The sequence below is a fragment of the Heterodontus francisci genome, chromosome 8, assembly GCF_036365525.1.
Source record: "Heterodontus francisci isolate sHetFra1 chromosome 8, sHetFra1.hap1, whole genome shotgun sequence".
Taxonomy (NCBI): Eukaryota; Metazoa; Chordata; class Chondrichthyes; order Heterodontiformes; family Heterodontidae; genus Heterodontus; species Heterodontus francisci.
The window spans coordinates 55,029,059-55,056,015 of NC_090378.1; positions in this window are offsets into that span (position 1 = coordinate 55,029,059).

Here is a 26,957-nt window from a genome sequence, read left to right on the forward strand (position 1 = left end):
GATGGAGGGGTCCATCCATGCCATGAGTGGCACCATATCTCTGGCATGCAACATGTGGCATCCTCCAATGAGAAAGTGGCGACCTTCATGGAGAGACACATGGAGCATAACACTGAGTTGATGCAGGGGGTATGCACAAACCTCCATAGCATGGCCTCATCTAAGAGGTGTATGGAGGGATGGGTGGGCGAGATGGGCCAACCAGGCCTCTTTGACGGTGACACCAACTCTGCATGCTAGTCTGATGAATATGGTTCCCCTGCCCAGATACAGGTAACACCGAATTTGCCAGGCCCCAGTACGGCTCAGGCACCCAGAGGACACAGGCCACGACCATCTGATGCATCAGGGCAAGAAAGGAAGCAGCCTGCCTCCATATCAACTCCAGGGGCAGGGAAGCATCCGGTAGAAGTGACCATAAGCGAGCAGATAAATGTATGGACTACCACTTGGGGTTTCACTGGGTGATAATAATTTGTTAAGTGCAGAAGCCTTTAATGTTTAATGAGAATTAAAGGTTTTGAGATTCAATGTACAATGACTTGTGTGTTTTTTGTTATGCAACAGTTGACAGTGACCAGATGTGGAATCAAATAGATGAATAGTATGTAAAAGTGAGGGCCTCATAACTGCCTGTTTTTTACAGAAGGCCTTGCCATATAGTGCTGATGGGAGAGAGAGATGCGATAGGTCTCTTAAGAAAGGTCAGGAAGATTGCCTCTGGGAGAGAACTTCTTGGCTCAGTGGCCATTTGCACTTGTCCTCATGTGAAATGTCCGCTGATCAGAGAGTCGTGAATTTCCCTCCCACACATTTCACTGTCCTGTGAGCTGGGCCCTGCAAGGCCACCTTCATCAGCTAGCATCTATTGATGCGCCTCATGCTCAACTTCTTCTTCTGAGGATGTGGCTCTCAGTGTCTTCCTCTAGCTCCAGCGCTACTCCCCTCTGGAGTGCCAGGTTGTGCAATGCGCAGCAGATGACAATTATGCGCAATACCCCCTTGAGGGTACAAATTGCAGGGCTCCCCTAGATCTATCGAGGCATCTAAACCTCATCTTCAAAAGGCTAATGGCCTGCTTGATGGTGGCCCTTGTAGTTATATGGCTGGGGTTGTCAACGTCCTCTGCCTGTGTGTTGGGGTTGCATACAGGGATCGGAAGCCATGACGTCCGTAGATACCCCTTGACCCTCAGGATCCAGCCATGAAGGCGTTCAGGTGGCCTGAAGAGCTGAGGCAATTGAGACTGTCTAAGGATGTAGGAGTTGTGGCAGTTTCCTGGATGATCTGCTTACGGTAAGCACAGACAACTTGAACATGGAGGGAGTGGAGTCCTTTCCTGTTCACAAAGGTGCCTGGCAGCTCTGTGGGAGACTTGATGGCCACATGGGTACAGTCAATGACTCCCTGCACCTGGGGAAATCCAGACATGGCCCCAAAGCCAACTGCCCTGATTGGTTGTGAACTTGATATATTTGCCAGCCTTAAGGTACATGGCATCCGTGACATCCTCTATGTAATGATGGGTCATTGACTGAGAGATGCCAGACGACCCCTGGAATGAACCACCGGTGAAAATGTTGAGTGCCAATGTCACCTTTAAGGCTACAAGCATTGGGCGCCTGCCACTTCCCATTGGCATCAATTCCTGCTATAGCATAACACACAGCTCTGCCACCATCTCCCTGGAGAGATGCAGTCTTTATAGACATTGATGCTTGCACAACTTGGTGAAACCGAGCCTCTGACAACACATCCTTTGAGCTGGGTAGCACCTTCTGCGACCATGAGGCTGGCCTCTTGTCCCCATGCGCCCTTCTTGTCCACATCCAATGGCTTCCTCAATTGCTGGAGCACCCCTGACCGCTGCACAGGTGCTCCATGTGACTACATCCCCATCTCTGCCACTCTCCTCCTTACTGGAGGAGTCAAAGTCTGAAAGCATTGACCCCACAGCCAGATGAAGCCTCCACTGCCAGGAGCCTCTCAAAAGCCTTGTCCTGCCTCCAGTGGCTGCTATGAATCTGGGAGACACTGTTCCATAGCAACACTTCACTTTGGCCCCACCCTCTGCAGTGCCTCCAAGCTTCATAGCATGGCTTCTTGAAAACACAGCCTGCAGACAGCTACACAATATGGCTGTCAGTCCCCTCCACAATTCAGTTGCTTCTCAGATCTCACCTTGTTTGAATAGGTGAGACTCTGAGCCTCTTTGCATCCCATACGTCATTGGTAAAATTGGAAAAGATGGGAAAATGCTTGACAATGGGCTGTTTAATGACCTTAATTACCTGCCTGCCACCGATCTGTCAGTCATTGATCCATCCCTTCACCCACATCTGGTAGAATTGATCAGTGGTGGGAACATGTCAGGGAGCCAGCCCGACGCATGCCCATGCCATTTTACCGGCTTCCTTGCCTCCATTCCTGCCTCCTTGGGACTGGTAAAATTCTGCCTGTTACCTCTAATTTTTATATTGTTCTGTGTTTTACTGATGCATGATGATATTTATACAGTGTGAATAATTGTTATGTTAATAATGCCAATTTATTGGGAAATCCTTCGGACTGAATATATTACTGTACAATAATTGAAAGCACAGTTCACCTATAACTAGAGAACAATTTGAGTTAATAAGGCAAATAAAAGGAATTATCTAAAAGAAAATTGTAAAGTAGAGAAGAACTTAGTTGTACTAGCCTATGGCTTACATGCCGATTTCCTTTTGAACTAAGGAAGGTTAAATGCACTCAATGCCCTTGACGGTCTGTTGATTCGTGTCATGACTTTTTTTGTAATTTGTAGACTTTAACAGATTCTGACAGACAAATTGAACATCTAGTTTAAATGAAATGCCAGATTTCTTTGGTAACTGTGATGAAACAAAGCAGTGCAATTTTGTTTGTTTTTTCTAGTTTAGAAAAATGATGAAAAGTTTGTCTCTGATCCCCTGAGCCAACTCTGAGGAATATAACACCATTTTCTAAGATGCGTCAAGGTGGAGAAATTCCTTTTTCCAGTTACTAATTCAGGATCCAGATGGATGAGTTATGTCAGTCCTGTCACAATTATATACTGTATTTTATAACAAACAAGTCTGCATAGGGTCTTTAAGTAATCTGTCAGCAATTTGTGAGTTTATGTTTTAATGCAACACAAACAAATGTGTCTGATGCCTGGAAGAAAGCCAACCACTGCTTCCTATAATGTTTTCCTGTTCTTTTCCTTTTCCTTTCTTATCCTCTCCTGAGCTGTTGGGGCCTGGTTACATGGGTTACCAGCAGCCCTCCAGCATCTTAACTAACTGGCCAAATTGGGGAAAATGACAAATTATGATAATCATTATGAAAGTCTAAAGGAGGATATGCGTAGGCTAGCAGAATGGGAAACAATGCATTCTGAATATTCTCTCAATTGGCTGCTGCATTTCCCAACATTACAGCAGTGATTGTCGTTGACTGTAATGTATTTTGGGATGTCCTGAGGTTGTGAAAGACGCTATATAAATTCTTTCCCTCTTCTCTACTAGAAGGTGTGCACATGATGATGTCAGGCAAAAATTAAAGTCAGCTGTGATGCCAACATTCACCATTCAGCTTCACCCATGATGAATGACTATTTGGGCGAGGTACTGGAAGGTTGGCACTACCAGTGGGACTATACCCCAGTATGAATCACTGACTTCAGCAGGATGAGGGGAGAAACTGTGGCCAGAATTTTATGCCACCCCAACGATCCGGATGGTGGCGGGGAGTGGTGTAAAATGGAGCGGGAGGCTTTGCCGACCCTCTCCACCTCCGCCCCCCTTTATGTAGGATAGGGGAGGTGAAAAATGGCCCACCCTCCCCAGGCCAACCAAGGCCCTTAAGTGGCCACTTAACAACCACGGCTCCCCGATGGCTTCGTGAGGCTATCCACTGAATAGCTGTATCATACAGACCAGGAAGACCCTAGGTTTCATTTTCAATCGGTACATAATTGAGCTCAGCACTCCTCTGTTAGGGCAGTTAATGCGGTTTGTTCCTGATCACTATCCAGCAACACTTGAGTAAAGTGTGTGGGACTGAAAATCTGTGGGACTTCCATATTGACATAAGTGCCTGGAGTGATCCAGTGGGAACTTCTGCTGTTGTCCCCGTCAGACTGTTGAAGGTTAGGGAGAGCTTCTCTACTTTTAATAATCTAGCTAGGCGCTTGTGCTACGAGAAGAATTTGGCTGCATACGTATCAGAGGAAGCTGTAAGATGCAGCAGAGTCCGATCATTATGGGAAAGGGGCTGGGAGTGAGTGGGGGACAGAGGATTGTAATGATCCCAGGAAGTTGCAGTTTGTGCCCCATTGGCCCCTCTTATAAACGTTTACCAACTGTCAATTGGGCCCCTACTTGCACCTTGGCTGCTCTTCCAGTGTAGATATGGGAAATACCACAGCCTGGAATTCTCCTTCCACTAGCCACACTCCCAAGGACCTTGGGTGACCTAGTTTGGGGCTGACAGAAGTGTCACCCAAAACAAGGCTCCACAGAATGTGACAGGCGTCACATGAGATTCAGCGTATTCGGATCCTATCCAAATTTCCAGCCCTCTCCAAAGCACATATGGAAAATATGCTCTGGGAAGGCAGTGGATTTGTGGCCCTTGTAGGAAAGGAAATTATCAGGATAAGGTGTCATACCTGTTCACAGTTGAATAACCTGTTGACACTTGGTGATGAGGATGCCGAAAGCTAACAATAAGTCAATTTTTCAGGGAGGAAGTGAGAAAATTGTTTTATTTTTCTAATCAATTTGTATTCCATATGTTATATTAATAAGCTGTATAATTCAGTAGAAAGCTCTGTTTCCACAACTTCTAGCTGGTTTACGAGGTGTACTAGCAGATGCTGATCTAGCTCAGTGGCTCAGTGATGTCCCCTATTACACAATGATAGTGTGCACTATTATACAATAATCCAATGCATTGGGGTGCACTTTTAACACAATGATCCAATATATTGATGTGCCATATTACACAATGATTCAGTGCATTGGTTTGCACTAACATTTGATCTAGTGTAGTGTGTAATTATCCAGAGCACTAGTTTGAACATGATGGGCTGGATTCTATAGACCAGCTGCCGAAATAGACCGTGGGTGAGAAATCTGGCGGCCTGCGCACACGGGGCGCACGTCACGGAGCAACCGCGATTTGAAGTGCGGTGGCTCATTAGCATGTCTGGGGCGGCCGTCCCCCCTCAATGATGTGAAGGGGGTGGGCGAGCAATGGCGTCCGGCACCATTTTTAAAGAGCTTGGAGCCCTAAATGACAGTTTAAATCTTTAAAGGTAGAGTGCATTAAAAATTATTATAAATAATGACAAAAATCTTCCCAGCCCCTCTCCCATACCTCCAATAGCATAACACATCATTCCTGCCCTTTCCGCCCCCCCCCCCCCCCGCCCCCCGGAATACCTACCTTGAATATATGACCTTCACCGCCTCCCCCACCTCACAAAGTCCTTTAGTCCTTCCCATCACCCTCTCAACCAATCAGGTAAGTTTGGCCCCGCTCCCCCATTCCCGCACTGAGAAAATTACCTCCTGCCTGCTCCCCATGGGGATTCGAAGACACGGCAGTGCTGGCCGCCAGGATGAAAATTGGTGCAGCAAATAAGGAGGCGGCGGGACCTTCATTAATTCAGGTAATTTAGTTAAATATGTAAATTGTGGTCTCATCGCCGAGCGGCAGGGGGGCCACCACGAGGCCTCTCCGCCTCCGTTGAGATCGGGCCGGGCCCTCAGGGGTCAGTGGTGGGCTTCCTCTGGAGTGATCTTCATGTCCCCCTGCCATCGTTCCCGTTGTCAAGGGCGCTTTAAAGTTCAGCCCGATGATTCAAGTTAATGGCTTATACTATTACAAGAGGATCCAGGATACTGATCAATAATCAATGCAGTCTTCAAACTGATCTTCAGAAAATTCAAAGGACTATGTTTCAAAAAGAAAATAATGCCATTAAAGACTGACAAATCCCCAAGACCTGATGGTTTCCACCCCAGGGTTTTAAAGGAAGTAGGTGAGGAAATTGCAGGTGCTTTAGCTATAATCTTTCAAAGCTCTCGATCAGGAACACAGGAACACAAGAAATAGTTGCAGGAGTAGACCATATGGCCCATCGAGCCTGTTCTGCTATTCAAAACAATCATGCCTGATCTTAGGATTCAACTCCCCTTTCCCGCCCACTCGCCTTGATTCCCTGAGAGACCAAAAATCTGTCTGTCCCAGCCTGAAATGTATTCAACAATGGAGCATCACACAACCCTCTGGGTAGAGAATTCCAAAGATTCACAGCCCTTTGAGTGAAGTAATTTCTCTTCATCTCAGTCCTAAATGATTGGCCCCTTATCCTGAGACTGTGCCCCCGTGTTTTAGATTCTGTTACGACCAAGGCGTAACTGTTGATTCAGTTCCACTACTCCACAGCTCACAGCATATCAATAAACTTTCTCACCTACCGAAGAATAGCCAAATTAGACACTCTGGGCTGAATTTTATAAGTGCACCGCAAATTGCGGCGGCAAACTCTGATTTCGGCGGTCCACTCGCGCAGATCTTCCGACACTGATCCCCCGCTTTATTTCACCTGGGAGCTCATTTAAATGGAGGGGGCGGAGTGGCTGCCCCTGGAAGGGGTCCGCTCCGTTCCCACCAATGGTGTCTGGCGCCACTGCACAGGCACCGGCGCCATTTTTAAAGGACTTCAAGCCCTTAGAAAAGCTTTGAATTTGTAAAAGTTATATTACTGTGCATTTCATTTAAAAAGAAATAAAAACTGGAGGCCCTTTCCCAACTCTTCCCCCCGCACAATATTTTTTTGTTGGGTCTATATTCTGAACCCGAACCCCGCCCCCAACCTCGTAACATTTTCCCTTCAACCCCTTCTCACCAACCCCACAGCCAATAAAAAGTATTTTCCCTCCCCTCCCGCAATGATAATTACACTCCTCCCTCCTCCACATCAGTGTCATGCCTCGGAACCGAGTTCCAAAGGCACGGGAGTTGCGGCTGCTGGCTGTAAAATCGGCGTGGGATGGCCGCCGGGGCAAGGTAAGTTGATTTGCATCTTTTTAGCTTAATTTTAATATCAAAATGAAGGCCTCACTGCCGAGTGATGGGGGTGGTGGGGGGCGGCCGCACCAAGGCCTCACTGCTGCCGGTAAAATGCGGAAGGACCTTCTCAGCATCGGGGGTTGTGGCGGACCTCTCCTGGAGGAATTTTCCAGGCCCCTTTGCCACGAACCCGACGTCGGAGGCCTCATAAATTTCTGCCCTCTGTTTGTCCCCCAGAATAAAGCACACTAAACCAGATTTCTTTAAACAACAACATTAACTATTTATTAGAAAAGAGATGATAAGTCTTAACTACAAATGCGATAAATCTATATATATGAAAAGCTCCTTAGTTCCTTAGCTCTAAAGCACACGCACATATAGTCAAAAAAAAAAGGTTAATCGGGGAAAAAGGATTTTGGTTTACAGCTGTTTCTTAGGAATAGGAGGAATAATAAAAATAAATCATTTTTTCACGTTCTGGTAGGTAATCTTCGGTTGGGTGAGGTGTCCCAGAGTTGAATAGTCAGATGCCACTTGAAGGCTCTCAGGCGAGGTTGATGAACAGTCTTTGATGCATAGGCGTTCAAGGTAATTCAACTACAGCAGGCGTCACACAGGTCTTTCAGCAGGGGTGCAGCAACTGGTCTGCTCAGGACTCACAGCAGCAACACAGCAGCAGAAACTTTCTGCAGGTTCCAGGATTTCCCAAAACACAGGAGGCAACAGGAACCACACTGGAGGCAGGAATTCTTCAGAGACAGGAGGCACCTTTCAAATGCAGGATTTCATTTCAAGAGATGCATGTTTCCTTTACAGAGCGAGGCCTTTTTCTTTAGTTTCCAGGCAGGTAAAATACTTGCAGGAGCGGCCCGCCACGACTCCTGGCACCGACAAGACACGCCGCGTATTGTCAGCGGTGGCGAGGCTTCAGTGCGGCTGCCCCTGTTGCTTGGCGGTGGGGCCTTCATTTAAATATTAAAATCAATTAAAATAAATGCAGACGAACTTACCTGGTCTCGGCAGCTGTCTCACACCGATTTTACGGTCGCCGACTGCAACTCGCCTGCCTTCGGAACTCTACAGCGTTCCGACGTGAGACACTGGTGGGGAGAGGGGAGGACTGAAAATTTCAGGGCGGGAGGGGTGGGGGAGAGGTGAAAACCGCTCCAATTGGTTGCGGGGATGGCAGGAAGGGGTTTAGGGTCAAAGGGAATAAAGTTCGGGGGAACTCACTTTTTTGGGGGGCGATAGGACAAAAAATCATCCAATTATTCATTTGGGGGAGGGGGTGGGAGAAGGGATTGGAAATGTCAATAAAACTTTATTCAATTTTTGCACATCCCTGTCCCTTTAAACATTTAAATTGCACTGAAGGGCTTGAAGCTCTTCAAAAATGGCACCGACGCCTGCGCGGTGGCGCCGGACACTGTTGCTGGGGACACAGCAGCCGCCCCCTTTATGTCATCGGGGGTGGTCGCTCCACCCCCTCCATTTAAATGAGCCCCCGTGCGAACTATCGCGGGGGCTCAGCGGCAGCGCTTCCATATCGGAAGGCTGCTGAGTACAAAGCCCCTGCCGCCAAGTGCGGCGCACTAACAAAATTCAACCTAATGTCTCCTCTGTCATTCAAAGTGTTGCTTTGAGGAGGTCAAACCCCTGGCTGGCTTCCTTGAAATTGCTTGCTTTTCTATTATTGTATACAAAGTCAACATCCAAAAATTCCAGCTATTTGCAGGTGTCTAAGCCCACTGAAAATCCTTTTTTCAGTTTTTAAAACACGCAGAATTCTAAGATTTTAGTACAAAAATAAAACTTGTAACAATTCTCCAACCAGCGGAAATAATCTCTCAGTGTCTACCCTATTCAGCCCCTTTAGAATCTTATATGTTTCAAAGGGATCACCTCTCATTTTTCTAAACTCCAGAGAATACAGGCCCAATTAGTCTCTCATCATAGGACAAACCCCTCATCCCAGGGACCAATCTAGTGAACCTTCGCTACAATGCTTCCAATGCAAGTATAAACTTTGTTAAATGTGGAGACCAAAACTGCACACAGGTCTCACCAAAACCCACCACAATTGTAGCAATACTTCCTTATTCTTGTAATCCAATTCCCTTGCAATAAAATTGTCCCTTTAGATTGGAAAATTGCAAGTGTAACTATTATTTAAGAAAGGTAAAATAGAAAACCAGGAAATTATAGAAAAGTAAAACACTGTAGATGCTGGAAATCTGAAATAAAAACAAATTGCTGGAAATAGTCAGCAGGTCAGGCAACGTATGTGGAGAGAGAAACATTTCAGGTTAATGAACTGCCATCAGAATGGTCATCATATATTCGAGCCAACATGGATTTGTAAAGGGTAGATTATATCTAACAAAACTAATTGATTTTTTGAGGAAATAATTAAATTAGTAGGTGGAATGTCTAGACATAATTTATATGCACTTCTAGAAGGCATTTGATAAGGTTTCATGTAAGACTGTTAGTGAAATTTTAAGCCTATGGAATCGAAGGCAAATTATTGGCCTAATCAGAGCCAATCAGCTTCAGATCTCATCATAGACTTGGTCCAAACATGAACAAAAGAGCTGAATTCCAGAGGTGATGTGAGAATTACTGCCCTTGACACCAAGGCAGTTTTTGATAGAGTGTGTCATTAAGGAGCCAGAGCAAAATTAAGTCAATGGGACTCAGGGGGAAAGCTCTCCACTGTTTGGAGTCATATCTAGCACAAAGGAAGACCATTGTGGTTGTTAGAGGCCAATCTCTCAGCCACAGGACATTGCTGCAGGAGTTCCTCAGGGTAGTGTCCTATGGCACAACCATCTTCAGCTGCTTCATCAATGACCTTCCCTCCATCATAAGGTCAGAAGTGGGGATGTTCGCTTATGATTGCATAATGTTCAGTACCATTCGCAACTCCTCAGATATTGATGCAGTCTGTGCCTGCATGCAGTAAGACATGCGCAACATTCAGGCTTGGCCTGATAGTTGACAAGTAACTTCTGTGCCACACAAGTGCCAGGCAATGGCCATTTCCAACGAGAGAATCTAACCATCTCCCCTTGACATTCAATGGCACAGTGGCGCAGTGGTTAGCACTGCAGCCTCACAGCTCCAGTGACCCGGGTTCAATTCTGGGTACTGCCTGTGTGGAGTTTGCAAGTTCTCCCTGTGTCTGCGTGGGTTTCCTCTGGGTGCTCCGGTTTCCTCCCACAAGCCAAAAGACTTGCAGGTTGGTAGGTAAATTGGCCATTATAAATTGCCCCTAGTTTAGGTAGGTGGTAGGGAAATATAGGGACAGGTGGGGATGTGGTAGGAATATGGGATTAGTATAAATGAGTGGTTGATGGTCGGCACAGACTCGGTGGGCCGAAGGGCCTGTTTCAGTGCTGTATCTCTAAACATAAACATAAAAACTATTCCTGAATCCCCCACCCTGGCGGGATTATCAACATCCTGGGGGTTACCATTGACCAAAAATCTAACTGGTCCAGCATACAAATACTGTGGCTACAAGAATAGGTCAGAGACTGGGAATTCTGTGGCGTGTAATTCACCTCATTCCTTCCCAAAGCCTGTCCACCATCTACAAGGCACAAGTCAGGAGTGTGTTGGAATACTCTCCACTTGCCTGGATGAGTACAGCTCCAACAGCACTCAAGAAGCTTGACACCATCCAAGACAAAGCAGCCCACTTGATCGGTCCCCATCTACCACATTAAACCTCCCTAACAACATTGTTAGTGTACCTACCTAACATGGACTGCAGCGGTTTAAGAAGGCAGCTCACCACCACCTTCTCAAGGGCAATTCGGGATGGGCAATAAATGCTGGCCTAGCCAGCGATGCTCACATCCCATGAATGAATAAAAAAAATGCACTTCCTCCATTACCAGTGCACAGTGGCAGCAGTGTGTCCCACCTACAAGATGCAGTAACTTGCCAAGCCTCCTTCGTCAGCGCCTTCCAAACCCATGACCTCTTATCACCTAGAAGGACAAGGGCAGCAGAAGTATGCAAACACCAGCACCTACAAGTTCCCTTCCATGTCACACACAATCCTGACTTGGAACTATATCACCATTTCTTCACTGTCATTAGGTCAAAATCCTGGAACTCCCTTCCCAGCAGTACTGTGGGTGTACCTACATCACATGGACTGCAGCATTTCAAGAAGACAGCTCACCACCACCTTCTCAGGGGCAATTAGGTATGGGAAATAAATGCTGATCTTACCAGTGATGCTCACATCCCAAGAAGGAATAAAAAAATTGTTACAGCCATAGAAGAGAGTAGGGATAATGGGTACGTACTGTAAGTGGAAGGAATTGATTTGTGGTATCCCACAAAGATCTATGCTAGGGTTTCAACCATCCCCTATATTTATAAATGACTTAGATGACAAAATAGAGAGCCAAATATCCAAGTTTATCTATGTCATGACGATTGGTGATATAGTAAATAGTGTAAATGGAAGTGTAAAATTACAAAGAGACATTGATAAACGAAATGAGTGGGTGAAACGTTGGCAGATGGATTTCAATGCAGGTAAGTGTGAGGTCATCCATTTTGGACCAGAAAAGGATAGATCTGAGCGTTATTTAAATGATGAAAAACTAGGAACAGAGATTTTGTGGTCCCTGTACATAGATCACTAAAATTCAGTATAAAAGCAAAATACTTTAGATGCTGGAAATGTGAAACAAAAACATAATGCTGGAAATACTCAACAGGTCTGGCAGCATTTTCAACATTTTCTGTTTTTATATAAAAATGTAGTTGTCAGGTACAAAAAAGCAATCAAAAAGCCTAATGGAATGTTAGTCTATATAACCAGAGGACTAGAAGATAAAGGAGAGGAAGTTTTGCTACAACTATACAAAGCCTTAGTTAGACCACATCTGGAGTACTGTGTACATTTCTGGCCAATGCACCTTAGGAAGGATATATTGACCTTGGAAAGAGTACAGCACAGATTCCTCATAATGTACCAGGGTTCCAAGGATTAGATTATTTGGACAGATTACTTTTTCTGCTGATGGGGGAGTCTAGGACAAGGGGCCATAACCTTATAATCAGAGCAAGGGCATTCAGGAGCTTGGAAACACTTCACCACACAAAGGGTAATAGAAGGGTGGAGGTCTCACCCACCAAAAAGCAGTAAATGCTAGCTCAATTCATAATTTTAAATCAGAGATTGATAGATTTTTGGTGGACAAGGTTATAAAAGGATATGGAGCCAAGGCAGAATACAGATCAGCCATGATCTCAGTGAATGGCCTACACCTGTTCCTACGTTCCTAAAATTCTTAATAATTTTTACACTGATAATTAAAATACTTAAAAATGAGAAAGATTTGACTTCATTTTTGAAAAATAATTGGTTCTAATCTCATCTTTGTTGGCTGCATACACACATCAGAATTTGGCAGTGATGCAAAGTATGGTATATTTAGAATAGCTGGAAACTTTGCTTCTCTTTTTAAGTTTTAATCATGCATGAAGCAATCATAGCTAAGCATCTTAGCAATAATTAAAATGCATGAACAAGTATCCAATGCTGGTGTTAAATAAAAGCTGTTTTGCAGGCATTTCAATATTTGTTGTAGATTTATGCATGTTCAGTGTTACATTCTGTACAGATTTCATCAGGTACAAATATTTGTAAATATAAAACACCTCTTAGCAAAGGTTGAAGGAAAACTTCATATTACTGTAATTGTACTGGATGATCTGAGTTGGCAGGATGGAACTGATATACTCTAAGATTAATTTGAAGGGAGTTCATTAGTTAAATAAGCTGTCATATTAAATAGTCAGGAAGATGTCCTTGAAATTGTCTGGTTATCATCATGATAGTCCTTCTAAACACAGATAAAAAATAGAGATAAATTCCAAATCCTTTTGGTTATCGACGTATATCTTAATGTAATTCCCTGTCTGCAGAAAGGTATACCCTTTTGGCAAATGTCTGAATGTGAAAGGATTACAGAAGTCACACACTGTCAATGTATCATTAACTGTTTATTTCTATAATAATTAGGCTGTATTTCACATTAGAATCGTAAACAGAGGGCACCAATTGAGAACTAAAGACATCTCCCCATATTGAAACTGAATACCATATTTATCTCATGCATTAAAAAAATTGTTCTCAAATCTAAAGTTACATTGTGATATTTGGATTGAATTGCATTCTGCTGCTCTGAGTAGGAAATATTCCCAAGGGCTGTCCCTTCTTAATTTTGACAAGTACAGATCTGAGTGGGTGAAATACAGCTTTTTGATAGTTATGATCTATAACAATGTTTATACAAGGTAATGCAGTGTAATGCACTCAGAAAGATTCCTCCACATAGGAAACAGGAAATGTTTTAAATGTCTGGATGGATGATGCTCTAAACATTTTTTTATCTTTTTATTCAACCTTATGATAGTCATTGAGAAAATTTTGGAAAGAAATTTTGTAACAATATATTAGTTTTAGGAGACAGCGTGCTTTTACTTGTTGCTGGTTGTGAGACAAATTCTTGAAAAATGTTCTCAGAGACTCAAAGCACTTTCCAATCTACTTAAAACAACTCATCTTAAATAGAATCAACATGCCCAGAGCAATGTAAGCGCTGGGTTATCTCAGATGATCTGTGAAAAATAAAGAAGTATTTGCTTTTAAAAAATCCCATTGTGTGCAGTTATATAATACCCTTTCTCGGTAATCTGCTTAATTTCAAATTTGCATTTTTCATTGCAGAAATTACCCACACTGGGATCTATTTTGTATTTAGACTAGAATAGTTACTACTCACAGGGTCTGATAGACTATTTTTCTCAATTTTCATTGAGCTGCTGCACATAATTCTACACTACAGATGGATTACTACGCCTTTCATCATCCATACTGGTTCAGTAGCACAAACAGCATGTCATGGTAAATGGTTGCTTTTCAGACTGGAGGATGGTAGACAGTGGTATTCCCCACTGTCTTTTTTGATATCCATAAATGAGATAGATATTGGAATATAAAGTAAAATTTCAAAATTTGCTGCTGATACCAAACTTGGAGGTGTAGCAAATAGTGAGGATGATACCAATCAACTGCAACAGCACACAGAAGGCTAGTAGAATGGGCAGACAAGTGGCAGATGGAATTTAATACAGAGAAGTGTGAGATGGTGCATTTTGGCAGAAGGGTTAGGGTGAGGCAAAAATACTTAATGGCCCAGTTTTAAAGAATGTGCAGGGACAGAGGGACCTGGGAGGTCATGTCCATAGATCTTTGAAGGTGGCAGGACATATTGAGAGAGTGGTTATCAAAGCATATGGGATCTTGGGCTTCATAAATAGAAGTACTGAGTACAAAAGCAGGGAAGTTATGCTGAACGTTTATAAAGCTCTGATTAGGCCACAAGTTGAGTATTGTGTCCAGTTCTGTTCATCACACTTTAGGAAGGATGTGCGGACCCTTGAGAGGGTACAGAGAAGATTTACCAGAATGGTTCTGGGGATGAGGTATTTTAGCTACAAGGTTAGGTTGGAGAAGCTGGGATTGTTCTCCTTGGAACAAAGAAGATTGAGGGAAGATTTGATAAAGGTGTACAGGATTATGACAGGTTTAGATAAGGAAGACAAAGAAAATTATTCTCATTAGCTGATTGTACAAGGACTAGGGGATGCAGATTTAAGGTTTTCGGCAAGAGATAGAGGGAGGATGTGGGGAAGAACTTTTTTATGCGGCGAAAGGTAATGACCTGGAACCCACTGCCTGCAAGGGTGGTGGGAGCAGAGACGATGAATGATTTCAAAAGGAAAATGGATGGGCATTTGAAGGAAATATATTTGCAGGACTACACAGGCAGAGCAGGGGAATGGGACTCATTGGACTGCTTTACAGCCAACATGGACTCGATGGGCCAAATGGCCTCCTTTTTGTGCTGTAATGACTATGACTCTGTATGACACTTGCTAAGAAGAAAATATTACAGGTGCGATGTGATTGGTTTTAAAAATCACTATTTTGCTTGCGGGTCATAAATAACATTCATAAGAGGATTATTAAACTTTCTTTAAAAAAAGAAAAATATCACTTTGTGCTTTTCTCAAGTATTTCACATTGGTTCTCCATTGAACTGTCTCACCTTCAATTAACACCTACACAGCTGCACATTATATGAGTTAAATTTTCATTTTTACCACCTGGGTGTTAAACATTACAAAAGGTGGAGCACAAGAGAAACGTCTGGTGGGGAGAATTGTAAGCTGGTAACAGAAGCTGTCTAATCTTCTTTTCATTTAAATTAATGGAAGAAAAACCCAGCAGGTTCTGCTGCAAACCTCTCAATCAGGAAGTAATTCTTTGCAAGTGTTTTACTTTTATTGGAGTTAAACAACATTGTTGAAATGTATGAATAAAATAATTCATTGCTGACATATTTGAATACTAGAAAACATTTACGCCACGAAGACATATTCATCAGTTTACCTGACTGCAAGTGAAGGTCAAGCATTATAAAATGGCAACACATTCGGCTGCAAATTTTCCTTTTAGATAGGTACTGTTACATTAAAGTACTACACGTACTGTTCACAATGTTTTTTCTAAAGATATAGGATGTCTGATATTTACCAGTTTATAATGGCATGAATGGATCAATTGTCTAAAGAGACTGGACACAGGATGCCTTCATTGTTTTATTGTGTCTAGGCCACTTACTTTGCGCATTTACCCATAGATCATTGTAGTCTTCTATATCAATTACAGTGAGCACTGGTGTTTAACATAAAGAGTGAAAAGAAAGAGTAATTGGTGAATGACCTCACATAACACATGGTTGCTATCTCTCAGACACAGTGGCAATATTGTAAGAACAGAATGCTGTCTGCCCAAGAATGTCGAAGGATTCAGAATCACATCAGAGTGAATTTTATTTTTTTTATTTATTTTTTTTATTTATTTAGAGATACAGCACTGAAACAGGCCCTTCGGCGCACCGAGTCTGTGCCCATCAATCACCCATTTATACTAATCCCACATTAATCCCATATTCCCACCACATCCCCACCTTCCCTCAATTCCCGACCACCTACCTGTATGAGTGGCAATTTATAATGACCAATTTACCTATCAACCTGCAAGTCTTTGGCTGAATTTAACTGAAATAAAGTGAGACCATGTCCATTTACTTTGGTTTCTTAAAAGAAAGGCTTGCATTTATATAGTGCTTTTCACGATCACCAGAGGTCCAAAAGCAGTTTACAGTCAATGAAGTAATTTTGAAGTGATGTAATGCAGGAAACTTCAGACTGAATTTGTGTCAGTAGACGATTAGCAAGTATTATAGCATTCTTACTCATTTGGAGTGGGACTCAGTCATTTATTTAAGTGTGACCTCTTTGAATGGGCGGCGCAGTGGTTAGCACCGCCACCTCACAGCTCCAGCGACCCGGGTTCAATTCTGGGTACTGCCTGTGTGGAGTTTGCAAGTTCTCCCTGTGTCTGTGTGGGTTTCCTCCGGGTGCTCCGGTTTCCTCCCGTATGCCAAAGACTTGCAGGTTGATAGGTAAATTGGCTATTATAAATTGCCCCTAGTATAGGTAGGTGGTAGGGAAATATAGGGACAGGTGGGGATGTGGTAGGAATATGGGATTAGTATAAATGGGTGGTTGATGGTCGGCACAGACTCGGTGGGCCGAAGGGCCTGTTTCAGTGCTGTATCTCTAAATCAAAAAAAATCAATGCTCTGAAAACAGCTTTCGCTGTTTGTATAAAAACAGAAAATGTTTAAATACTCAGCAAGTCTGGCAGCATCTGGGGACAGAGAAACAGAGTTAATGGGCTGAATTTTACTGACCCCTTGTGTCAGGGGCCATGGTGGGGCGGCCCTAAAATTCTGCTGGGAGAGGCCCGCCTCAACTCCCGACATCGAGAAAGCCCTGCCGCATATTACCGGCAGTGGCAAAACCTCCATGCGGCCTCCGCGCCACACGGCGGCAGCTCCTCAATTACCATTTGTAAAGCGTTACTTACCTTTCCCAATTATGCATCCTGCTGCCGGTCACTCCACACTTCCGCGTTTTTCGCTGAACAAGCCGTCCCGTTCACGAATATGAAAAGCCAACGGGACATCTGAAATAGGAGGACTCGCTCACATTGCAGGTAAGTCTGGAGGTACCAGGGTCTCAACCCTGCATACTGAAAGGGAGGAGGGAGGGGGAGATGTTATTATAGGAGGCACAAGTCTGCAGACGTGTAGGGAGCCACTGCGTTTCCGCCCTCTGTAAAGGTTGTCCGCTCTGTGCCATTGATTGCCTGTCAGTGAAGGAGCAATGGCACTCCAGTCACCCTGTATGTGGGGAGAGTGCCAGAAATGGTAAGCGTTTAGTTTAGAGATACAGCACTGAAACAGGCCCTTCGGCCCACCGCGTCTGTGCCGACCATCAACTACCCATTTTATACTAATCCTACACTAATTCCATATTCCTACCACATCCCCACCTGTCCCTATATTTCCCTACCACCTACCTATACTAGGGGCAATTGCTAATGGCCAATTTACCTATCAGCCTGCAAGTCTTTGTCTTGTGGGAGGAAACCCACGCAGACACAGGGAGAACTTGCAAATTCCACACAGGCAGTACCCAGAATTGAACCCGGGTCGCTGGAGCTGTAAGGCTGCGGTGCTAACCACTGTGCTGCCAGTTATATGTCTGGTGGGCCAATCGATGCAGCTTGTACAACCTTTATGTGGTCATGTGATGCCACTCTTAGTGGGAGCTAAAACGGGCAGTTCCATGCCATCCCATGCCACATAGTTGATGCATGAGAGCACCTGATGTACCAATCAACATCAATCTCTGCCCTGTCAACATCCTTCGAAGAAGTGAAGGAACTGTGTTCAATAGCAACTTTGTGACGGAGATGTTCACCCTCATTTTCCTGTTTCTCGTGAGGATCCATATGCACCGCAGGCAAAACCAACAGGCAGTTGCAGCCCACGTAGAGGCCCCCGGTCATAAGCAGCAGCACCCAAGGAGAGCTCGCCACTATAGAACGCCACGCATCTACAGCTCCCGCATGACATACCTGCAGATGTCAGAGCATCAGTGTCAGAGGAGACTGTGGATGTGGAGAGAGATGGTGACACATCTCTGTGTCCTGCTGAACAACGACCTGCAACCCAGGGGCTTCGGAGGACATCCTATGCCTGTGTCCCTCAAAGTGACAGCTGCTCTTAATTTCTACGCCTCTGCATAATTTTAGGAGCCCACCAGAGACCTTTGTGGGGTCACACTGTCAGCATTGCACTGCTGCATCAGGGAGGTCACCGATTCCCTGTACCTTAGGGCCCGTGACTATATTTGCTTCACGACGGACCCTGAAAGCCAGGCCCAGAGGGCCATTGGTTTCGGCTCCATCGCAGGATTCCCACTGGTGCAAAGAGTCATAGATTGCATCCCCTGTGGCCATCAAGGCTCCCGCCGGGCGACCAGCTGAATACGTAAACTGTAAGGGCTTCCACTCTATCAAAGTGCAATTTGTTTGTGATCACTGGAAATGCTTCATGCAATTCTGTGCCCACTTTTCAGGCAGCTTCCATGATGCCTTCATCCTGTGCCAGTCCCAGCTGTCACTGCTGTTCACTGAACTGGCTCAGATGGAGGGGTGGCTTCTTGGAGACAAGGGCCTTGCAGATATGGTTCCTGACACCAGTGAGACACCCACCACCGCTGCAGAGGAGAGATACAGCACCAGCCACGAAGCTACAAGAACCACCATTGAGCAGGCGATTTTTTTTATTCATTCATGGGATGTGGGCATCACTGGCTAAGCCAGCATTTATTGCCCATCCCTAATTGCCCTTGAGAAGGTGGTGCTGAGATGCCTTCTTGAACCACTGCAGTCCATGTGAGGTAGGTATATCCACAGTGCTGTTAGGAAGGGAGTTCCAAGATTTTGATTCAGCGACAGTGAAGGAACGGCGATATCATTCCAAGTCAAGGTGGTTTGTGACTTGGAGGGGAACTTGCAGGTGGTGGTGTTCCCATGCATTTGCTGCCCTTGTCCTTCTAGTTGGTAGAGGTCACGGGTTTGGAAGGTGCTAAGGAGCCTTGATGTGTTGCTGCAGTGCATCTAGTAGATGGTACACACTGCTGCCACTGTGCGCGGTGGTGGAGCGAGTGAATGTTTGTAGATGGGGTACCAATCAAGCGGGCTGCTTTGTCCTGGATGGTGTCGAGCTTCTAGAGTGTTGTTGGAGCTGCACCCATCCAGGCAAGTGGAGAGTATTCCATCACACTCCTGACTTGTGCCTTGTAGATGGTGGACAGGCTTTGGGGAGTCATGAGGTGAGTTACTTGCCGCAGGATTCCCAGCCTCTGACCTGCTCTTGTAGCATTTATATTTATATGGCTACTCCAGTTCAGTTTCTGGTCAATGGTAGCTTCTAGGATGTTGATAGTGGGGGATTCAGCAATGGTTGAAGGGGAGATGGTTAGAATCTCTCTTGTTGGAGATGGTCATTGCCTGGCACTTATGTGGCGCGAATGTTACTTGCCACTTATCAGCCCAAGCCTGGATATTGTCCAGGTCTTGCTGCATTTCTACATGGACTGCTTAAGTATCTGAGGAGTTGCGAATGGTGCTGAACATTGTGCAATCATCAGCGAACATTCCCACTTTTGACCTTATGATTGAAGGAAGGTCATTGATGAAGCAGCTGAAGATGGTTGGGCCTAGGAAACTACACTGAGGAACTCCTGCAGTGATGCCCTGGAACTCAGATGATTGATCTCCAACCACCACAACCATCTTCCTTTGCGCTAGGTATGACTCCAACTAGTGGAGAGTTTTCCCTCTGATTCCCATTGACTCCAGTTTTGCTAATGCTCCTCAATGCCATACTCAGTCAAATGCTGCCTTGATGTCAAGGGCAGTCAGTCTCACCTCACCTCTTGAATTCAGCTCTTCTGTCCATGTTTGAACCAAAGCTGTAATGAGGTCAGGAGCTGAGTGGCTCTGCAGAACCCAAACTGAGCGTCACTGAGCAGGTTATTGCTAAGCAAGTGCTGCTTGATGGCACTGTTGATGACACTTTCCATCACTTTACTGATGATTGAGAGTAGGCTGATGGAGCGGTAATCGGCCGGGTTGGACTTGTCCTGCTTTTTGTGTACAGGACATACCTGGGCAATTTTCCACATTGCCGGGTAGATGCCAGTGTTGTAACTGTACTGGAACAACTTGGCTAGGGGTGCGGAAAGTTCGGGAGCACAGATCTTCAGTATTATTGCTGGAGTATTCTCAGGACCCATAGCCTTTGCAGTATCCAGTGCCTTCAGTCATTTCTTTATATCATGTGGAGTGAATCGAATTGGCTGAAGTCTGGCATCTGTGATGCTGGGGACTTCAGGAGGAGGCCGAGATGGATCATCAACTTGGCACTTCTGGCTGAAGATTGTTGCAAATACTTCTGCCTTATCTTTTGCACTGATGTGCTGGGCTCCCCCAAGGTTGAGGATGGGGATATTTGTGGAGTCACCTCCTCCAGTTAGTTGTTTAATTGTCCACCACCATTCACGGCTGGATGTGGCAAGACTGCAGAGCTTAGATCTGATCCGTTGGCTTTGGGATCGCTTAGCTCTGTCTATTGCATGCTGCTTACGCAGTTTGGCATGCAAGTAGTCCTCTGTTGTAGCTTCACCAGGCTGACACCTCATTTTGAGGTATGCCTGGTGCTGCTCCTGGCATGTCCTCCTTCACTCTTCATTGAACCAGGGTTGGTCTCCTGGCTTGATGGTAATGGTAGAGTGGGGGATATGCCGTGCCATGAGGTTATAGATTGTAGTTGAGTACAATTCTGCTGCTGCTGATGGCCCACAGCATCTCATGGATGCCCAGTTTTTCATTGCTAGATCTGTTTGAAATTTATCCCATTTAGCACGGTGATAGTGCCGCACAACACAATGGACAGTATCCTCAATGTGAAGGCAGAACTTCGTCTCCACAAGGACTGTGTGGTGGTCACTCCTACCAGTACTGTCATGGACAGATGCATCTGCGGCAGGCAGATTGGTGAGGACAAGGTCAAGTATGTTTTTCCCTCTTGTTAGTTCCCTCATCACCGGCCGCAGACCCAGTCTAGCAGCTATGTCGCATTGCTGAAAATGCGCTTCCGCTGCCTGGATAGATCGGGTGGTGCCCTGAAGTATGAGCTGGAAAGGATAGCTCGCATTGTTGCTGTCTTCTGTGTTCTGCACAACTACGCACGCAATGGCGGGGAGGCCTTGCAGGATGAGGACAGACGTGAGCTGGACTCATCCTCGGACGATGAGGACTTACAGCAGGAAATGTGCACAGGAGGACAGAGAGCATCCAGGCGCCGCATGCAGGGTGAGCAGCAAGTTATTGATGCACGCAGCGCCTCATGGATGAAAGGTTCTCCATGCCATAGGAACCACCGTGGGCTCTGCAAGCCACACAGCACCCTTGTTCACCTGTTGTGCAGCAGTCCGCATCTGCAACATTTTTGCGTCCACCATTACCGGCAGCAGCAGACTGAGGCATTGTCCATGTTACTGCATCCATGGAGAGGCACTCGAGTAATACTGGCATGGCAATGATGTTATTCCATACATTGGCACTTCTGAAGGGCCAACGATGTAATGGAAGGAGACACAATCAGTACATGCTGGCACACTTCATTTACACAGTAAAGGCAGCACACATGTTAGTGAAGAAGATTTTTATTTTGACCTTTCTACATTGTTGTGTCACCCGTGCAGACCCATTTGTGTCAAGGTGTTTTTTGGAAATGCTTGCGGATGCTCCTTCATGGTGCCACTTCTGCGCTAGCAGCCTGACTGGAGGAAGGCTGCTGATCACAGTGCCCTTTGGCTGTGGATGACTTTGGCACTTGTCCTTTATGCGCACGAGACCTGGAGGGCCCCGGCTGGCTGGAGAAATCTTCTGTCACTGCACAACTCTTCGCAGATTTCATGGTTGCTGGAGCTTGACTCACTGGCGAAGGGGCAAAGGGGCCGGTAGCCACAATGGATGCACTTTGAGGGGGAACCCAGATATGGCGCGCAGGCTTGCCTCCTCCAGCTCAAGGCTTGTTTGAACCTCTCTGCTCTCCCGGGAAGGACCAGGGGCAGGGGCAGTCTCCATGCCTCTGGTTCCTCTCTCAACTTGCTACTGATTTGTGAATCTGATAGCCTCGGTGAGGGATTGCAGGTCAGTGCATAGTAATGGAATCTGGCTCACCTGGAGGGCCACTGCCATCTCCATGTATGAAGCAATATACTCAAATGCCTGGGGGACGGCAGCTGTCATGGCCTGGATGGACTCCCCCATCATCCGCTCAAGCCTGCGCATGGCCTATGGCATCTCCACCAGATGTTGCCACGACTGCTGCTGCTGCTCCAGCATGCCCTGTGCGTCCACAACAGAGGGTCATCAGCAGCCTGGGGCTCAGCATGGGCCTAGCCACCCACAGCCCTCCACTGTAAGGCGCCTTGGCTGTCTCAGCCTCAGTCAGCTGCTCATGCGTGTGTTCAGTGCTCCCACCAGCTTGTGCCGCAGACTCTAAGGCCGACCGGGTTCCCACCGAGGTGACTGTATCTGCGCTGGTGGAAGGTGTGGGAGTGTCATGGGACGCTGCTTCCACGGAGGACGTCTCTTCCTCTGACGTGCGGGAGGTGTCCTGGGATGCAATTGCTGACTCAGAGCATTGACCTGCAAGATACAATGAGAAGAGCACACTGTTAGTCTTTATGCTGAGCATGTAACGATTGTGACAGCATTGCGTCAAACAGCACAATTTTCACATGATCATTATGTATATCAAATGGATACATGTTCACCCAAGAGCCCGAACTCAATAGCACCGAATGCACGGTCCACATGTGTTGCAGCCAGTTCGAGGACCTCCTCCTCAGTCTGTGTCATCGTCGCATTTCTAGCACTCCTCCAACAGTCCGACTCGCCTCACGAGCATTGTGGGCTCTCTTTGCCCAGAGGAGCAAGGAGGCGGAGATTAAGGATGGCAAGGCAACAACCTGAAACATAAAACAAGAGGGGTGCTGGGTCCAAAGGTGGGGAAGGCTTGGTGTGCACTACTGAGTGAGCCACTCATGTAGGTGCCTTATTGTGAGCTGCAAACAAGGGTGAGTTCTGTCATTCTTTCATCCATTCATGTCTCATCATTCATCCCTGGCCAACTTCCCTGTCTTTGGCTTGGCAGTGGCACACATGTGCCACTCTGTGTGGGGACACCCAGGTTCAGTGGGGCCATGATACACTTACTTTTGCAGTGCGAAGCGGATCATTCATCCTCTTCCAATATTGGACCTTTTCACACCGGATAACCCCACGGCTACTTACCTCCTCTGCCACCTCCAGCCAGGCTGCCATGGTCAGGTCGGAGGGCCTTTTCTTACCATCGCTGGAGGTAAGGACCTCTCGCCTTGCCCAGACAGCCTGGAGGAGAGTAGGCAAGGAGGCATCGCTGAACCGTGGGGCCACCCTCAAGCGCCCCTCTGCCATCTTTGCTCTGGTCCTTTAAATGCAAAGGTGATTCCACAGTGTAACTGCTCTAACATCTGGCTGCAAGGTTGTTTTGCATATGTTTGAATGCTAATGAAGGACTAGTGAGGAAATCTGTGCTGTTGTCCTGGTTTCTCATCTATCAAAGATTGACACATGCTCAGGTACACATTGCTTCTGCAGCAGTTGATCGTAATTATTGATGTGCTATTTCTGGTTTGCAATGCAGCTACAATATAACCATATTTTCGTGGTTCTTTAAGAAGTTCTTTTAATTCCAGTTACATGTCTTTTCACATAACAGTTAGCAACGAGATGAATACTGATTCCAAATGCATATTAGTCTGCGGCTTTTCACATTCAGGTAATTAAAAGCCCATAGTGTGTAGGTATTCTTAAATTATGCTTTTAATTCTGATAGTGTATTTGTCTTTTATGATACAATTCAGTCTCACATTCTGGTATGTGCAAAATTAAGATTATTCACCCAGGTGCAGCAAATCTACAAGAAGAAATGTTACACTTGAGTGGAAGAAGAGGGTGGTCACAGACATGAAAGTTAACTCTGCCTCTCTCTCCATAGATGCTGCCAGACCCGCTGAGTTTTTTCAGCACTTTCTGCTTTGCCGCTAGCATCCCCACTCTTCAACAATGAGGTAAGTATTTATTTGGCAGCTGTCAGGAAGCAGGAGCTAGGACACTTTAAATAGGGCCCCAGCACCTGCTACACAGCTGAGCCAACATCCATCATGGTGCTACATAATATGAGGGGCGGGGGGGGGGGGGGTGGGGGAGCACGTTGCCGTGATGCTAATGAACCTCGTCGCGCAATATTGCGGGGGCTCAGTGGTGACACTTCCGTTTCTGAAGGCCTTCGACTTCAAAGTGCGCCGCCATGATGTGCAGCATGCTAACAAAATTCAGCCCAATGTTTCAGGTTTTTTATTTTTATTTCCTACTTTTATTTCAGATTTCCAGCATCCACGGTATTTTGCTTTTGTCTCATTTATCTACGCTAATTTCCAGAAAATTGTTAATGAAGGTAGAATGGACCAAATTTTTGATGTTAATGACAGGCTTATGTTTTTACTTGGTGTTCGCGCTAAGTACTCACTTAGTCAGTTGTGGTTCAGGTGAAGAAAATACTAACCAATTCTCTGGCCTCAATAGTACAGCAAAGATAAGCATTATGAAAGCATCACTTCTTGAACAATTGGCCCTGAAATTCCTGTATTGAGGGAGGGTATAAGTCTATATTTTTACCTTTGTAGGATGAGGAATTAGGGCTGGGCCAAGCCCAAAGCCCATCTATTCTGTGCCTGAGAAATGTCCCACATAAATTCCCTTAACTTTCATTTCCCACCTGTCCTCATAGTGAGGGGAGCCGAGAGTTTCCAAAGAGCACAGCTGACTGGTGGGTAAGTCCTGGTGGGTATTTTTCAAAGTGGAATGAATTGTAAGTCATTGTTTTAGCAAGGAGTGGCACAGTGGCGCAGTGGTTAGCACTGCAGCCTCACAGCTCCAGGGACCCGGGTTCGATTCTGGGTACTGCCTGTGCGGAGTTTGCAAGTTCTCTCTGTGACCGCGTGGGTTTTCGCCGGGTGCTCCGGTTTCCTCCCACAGCCAAAGACTCGCAGGTGATAGGTAAATTGGCTGTTGCAAATTGCCCCTAGTGCAGGTAGGTGGTAGGGAATATGGGATTACTGTAGGGTTAGCATAAATGGGTGGTTGCTGGTCGGCACAGACTCGGTGGGCCGAAGGGCCTGTTTCAGTGCTGTATCTCGAAATAAATAAAGACTTAGTTGTTTTTTTTCTAATTATAATAGTCTTCTAAAGTTTTAAATTTAAAGGGTTTAGTCATGGCAGGAGAGTTTGAAGCCATGGTTTGCTCCTCTTGCTGCATGTGGGAATCCGGGAACATTTCCAGTCCCCGGGACCAGCATGTGTGCAGGAAGTGTGTCCAGCTGCAGCTCCTGGAAGCTCGGGTTTCAGAGCTGGAACGGCGGCTGGAAACACTGTGGAGCATCCGCGAGTCTGAGAGCATTGTGGATACCACGTATAGAGAGGTGGTCACACCGCAGCTGAAGGGACTTGAGGAAGGAAGGGAATGGGTGACCACCAGGCAGTCCAAGAGAATCAGGCAGGTAGTTCAGGAGTCCCCTGGGGTCCCGCTTGCAAATCGGTATTCTATTTTGGAGGCTGATGAGGCTGGTTCGTCCAGGGAGTGCGGACAGAGCCAAGCTTCTGGCACCGCAAGCAGCCTGTCTGCACAGGAAGGGGGAAAGAAAGGAAGAGCAATAGTAATAGGGGATTCTATAGTCAGGGGAACAGATAGGCGCTACTGTGGCCATCAACATGACTCCAGGATGGTGTGTTGCCTCCCTGGTGCCAGGGTCTGGGATGTCACTGAACGGCTGCAGGGCATCCTGAAGGGGGAGGGTGATAAGGCAGAGGTCATGGTACATGTTGGTACCAATGACATAGGTAGAAAGAGGGATGAGGTCTTGCATCAAGAATTCAGGGAGTTAGGCAGTAGAATAAAAAGCAGGACCTCTCGGGTTGTAATCTTTGGATTACTCCCAGTGCCACGTACTAGCGAGTATAGAAATAGGAGAATAGCACAGATGAATGCATAGCTTAAGAGTTGATGCAGGAGGGAGGATTTTAGATTCCTGGACCACTGGGACCGTTTTTGGGGAAGGTGGGACCTGTACAAGCGGGCCGGTCTACATCTGGACCAGAGGGGGACTAACATCCTTGCTGGCGGGTTTGCTAGTGCTGTTGGGAGGAGTTTAAACTAATTTGGCAGGGTGAGGGGATGCAGACTCCTAGCAGAATAGGGACACAGCTAAACACAGGAAAGCGAAGAAGTCAGAGGGAATACAGCAGAAGTAAGTTTCAAGGGAGTAAGACCAGGATGGAAGGCCTCTACTTTAATGCCAGGAGTATTGCAGGTAAAACGGATGAGTTAAGGGCAATGATTGACACGTGGAATTGTGATATAGAAGCCATCACAGAGACATGGTTGAGGGAGGGGCAGGATTGGCAGCTCAATATCCCGGGATATAGTATCTTCAGGCGAGACAGAGGAGGGGGCATTGCAATATTAGTTAAGGAGTCAGTTACTGCAGTAAGGAGAGATGATATCTTGGAGGGGGCATCAAATGAAGCTTTATGGGTAGAGTTTAGGAATAAAAAAGGGACAGCCACATTGCTAGGTGTTTATTATAGACCCCCAGATAGTCAGCGGGAAATTGAGGAGCAAATATGTGCGCAATTTGCAGAGGTGTGTAAAAATAATAGGGTAATTATATTAGGT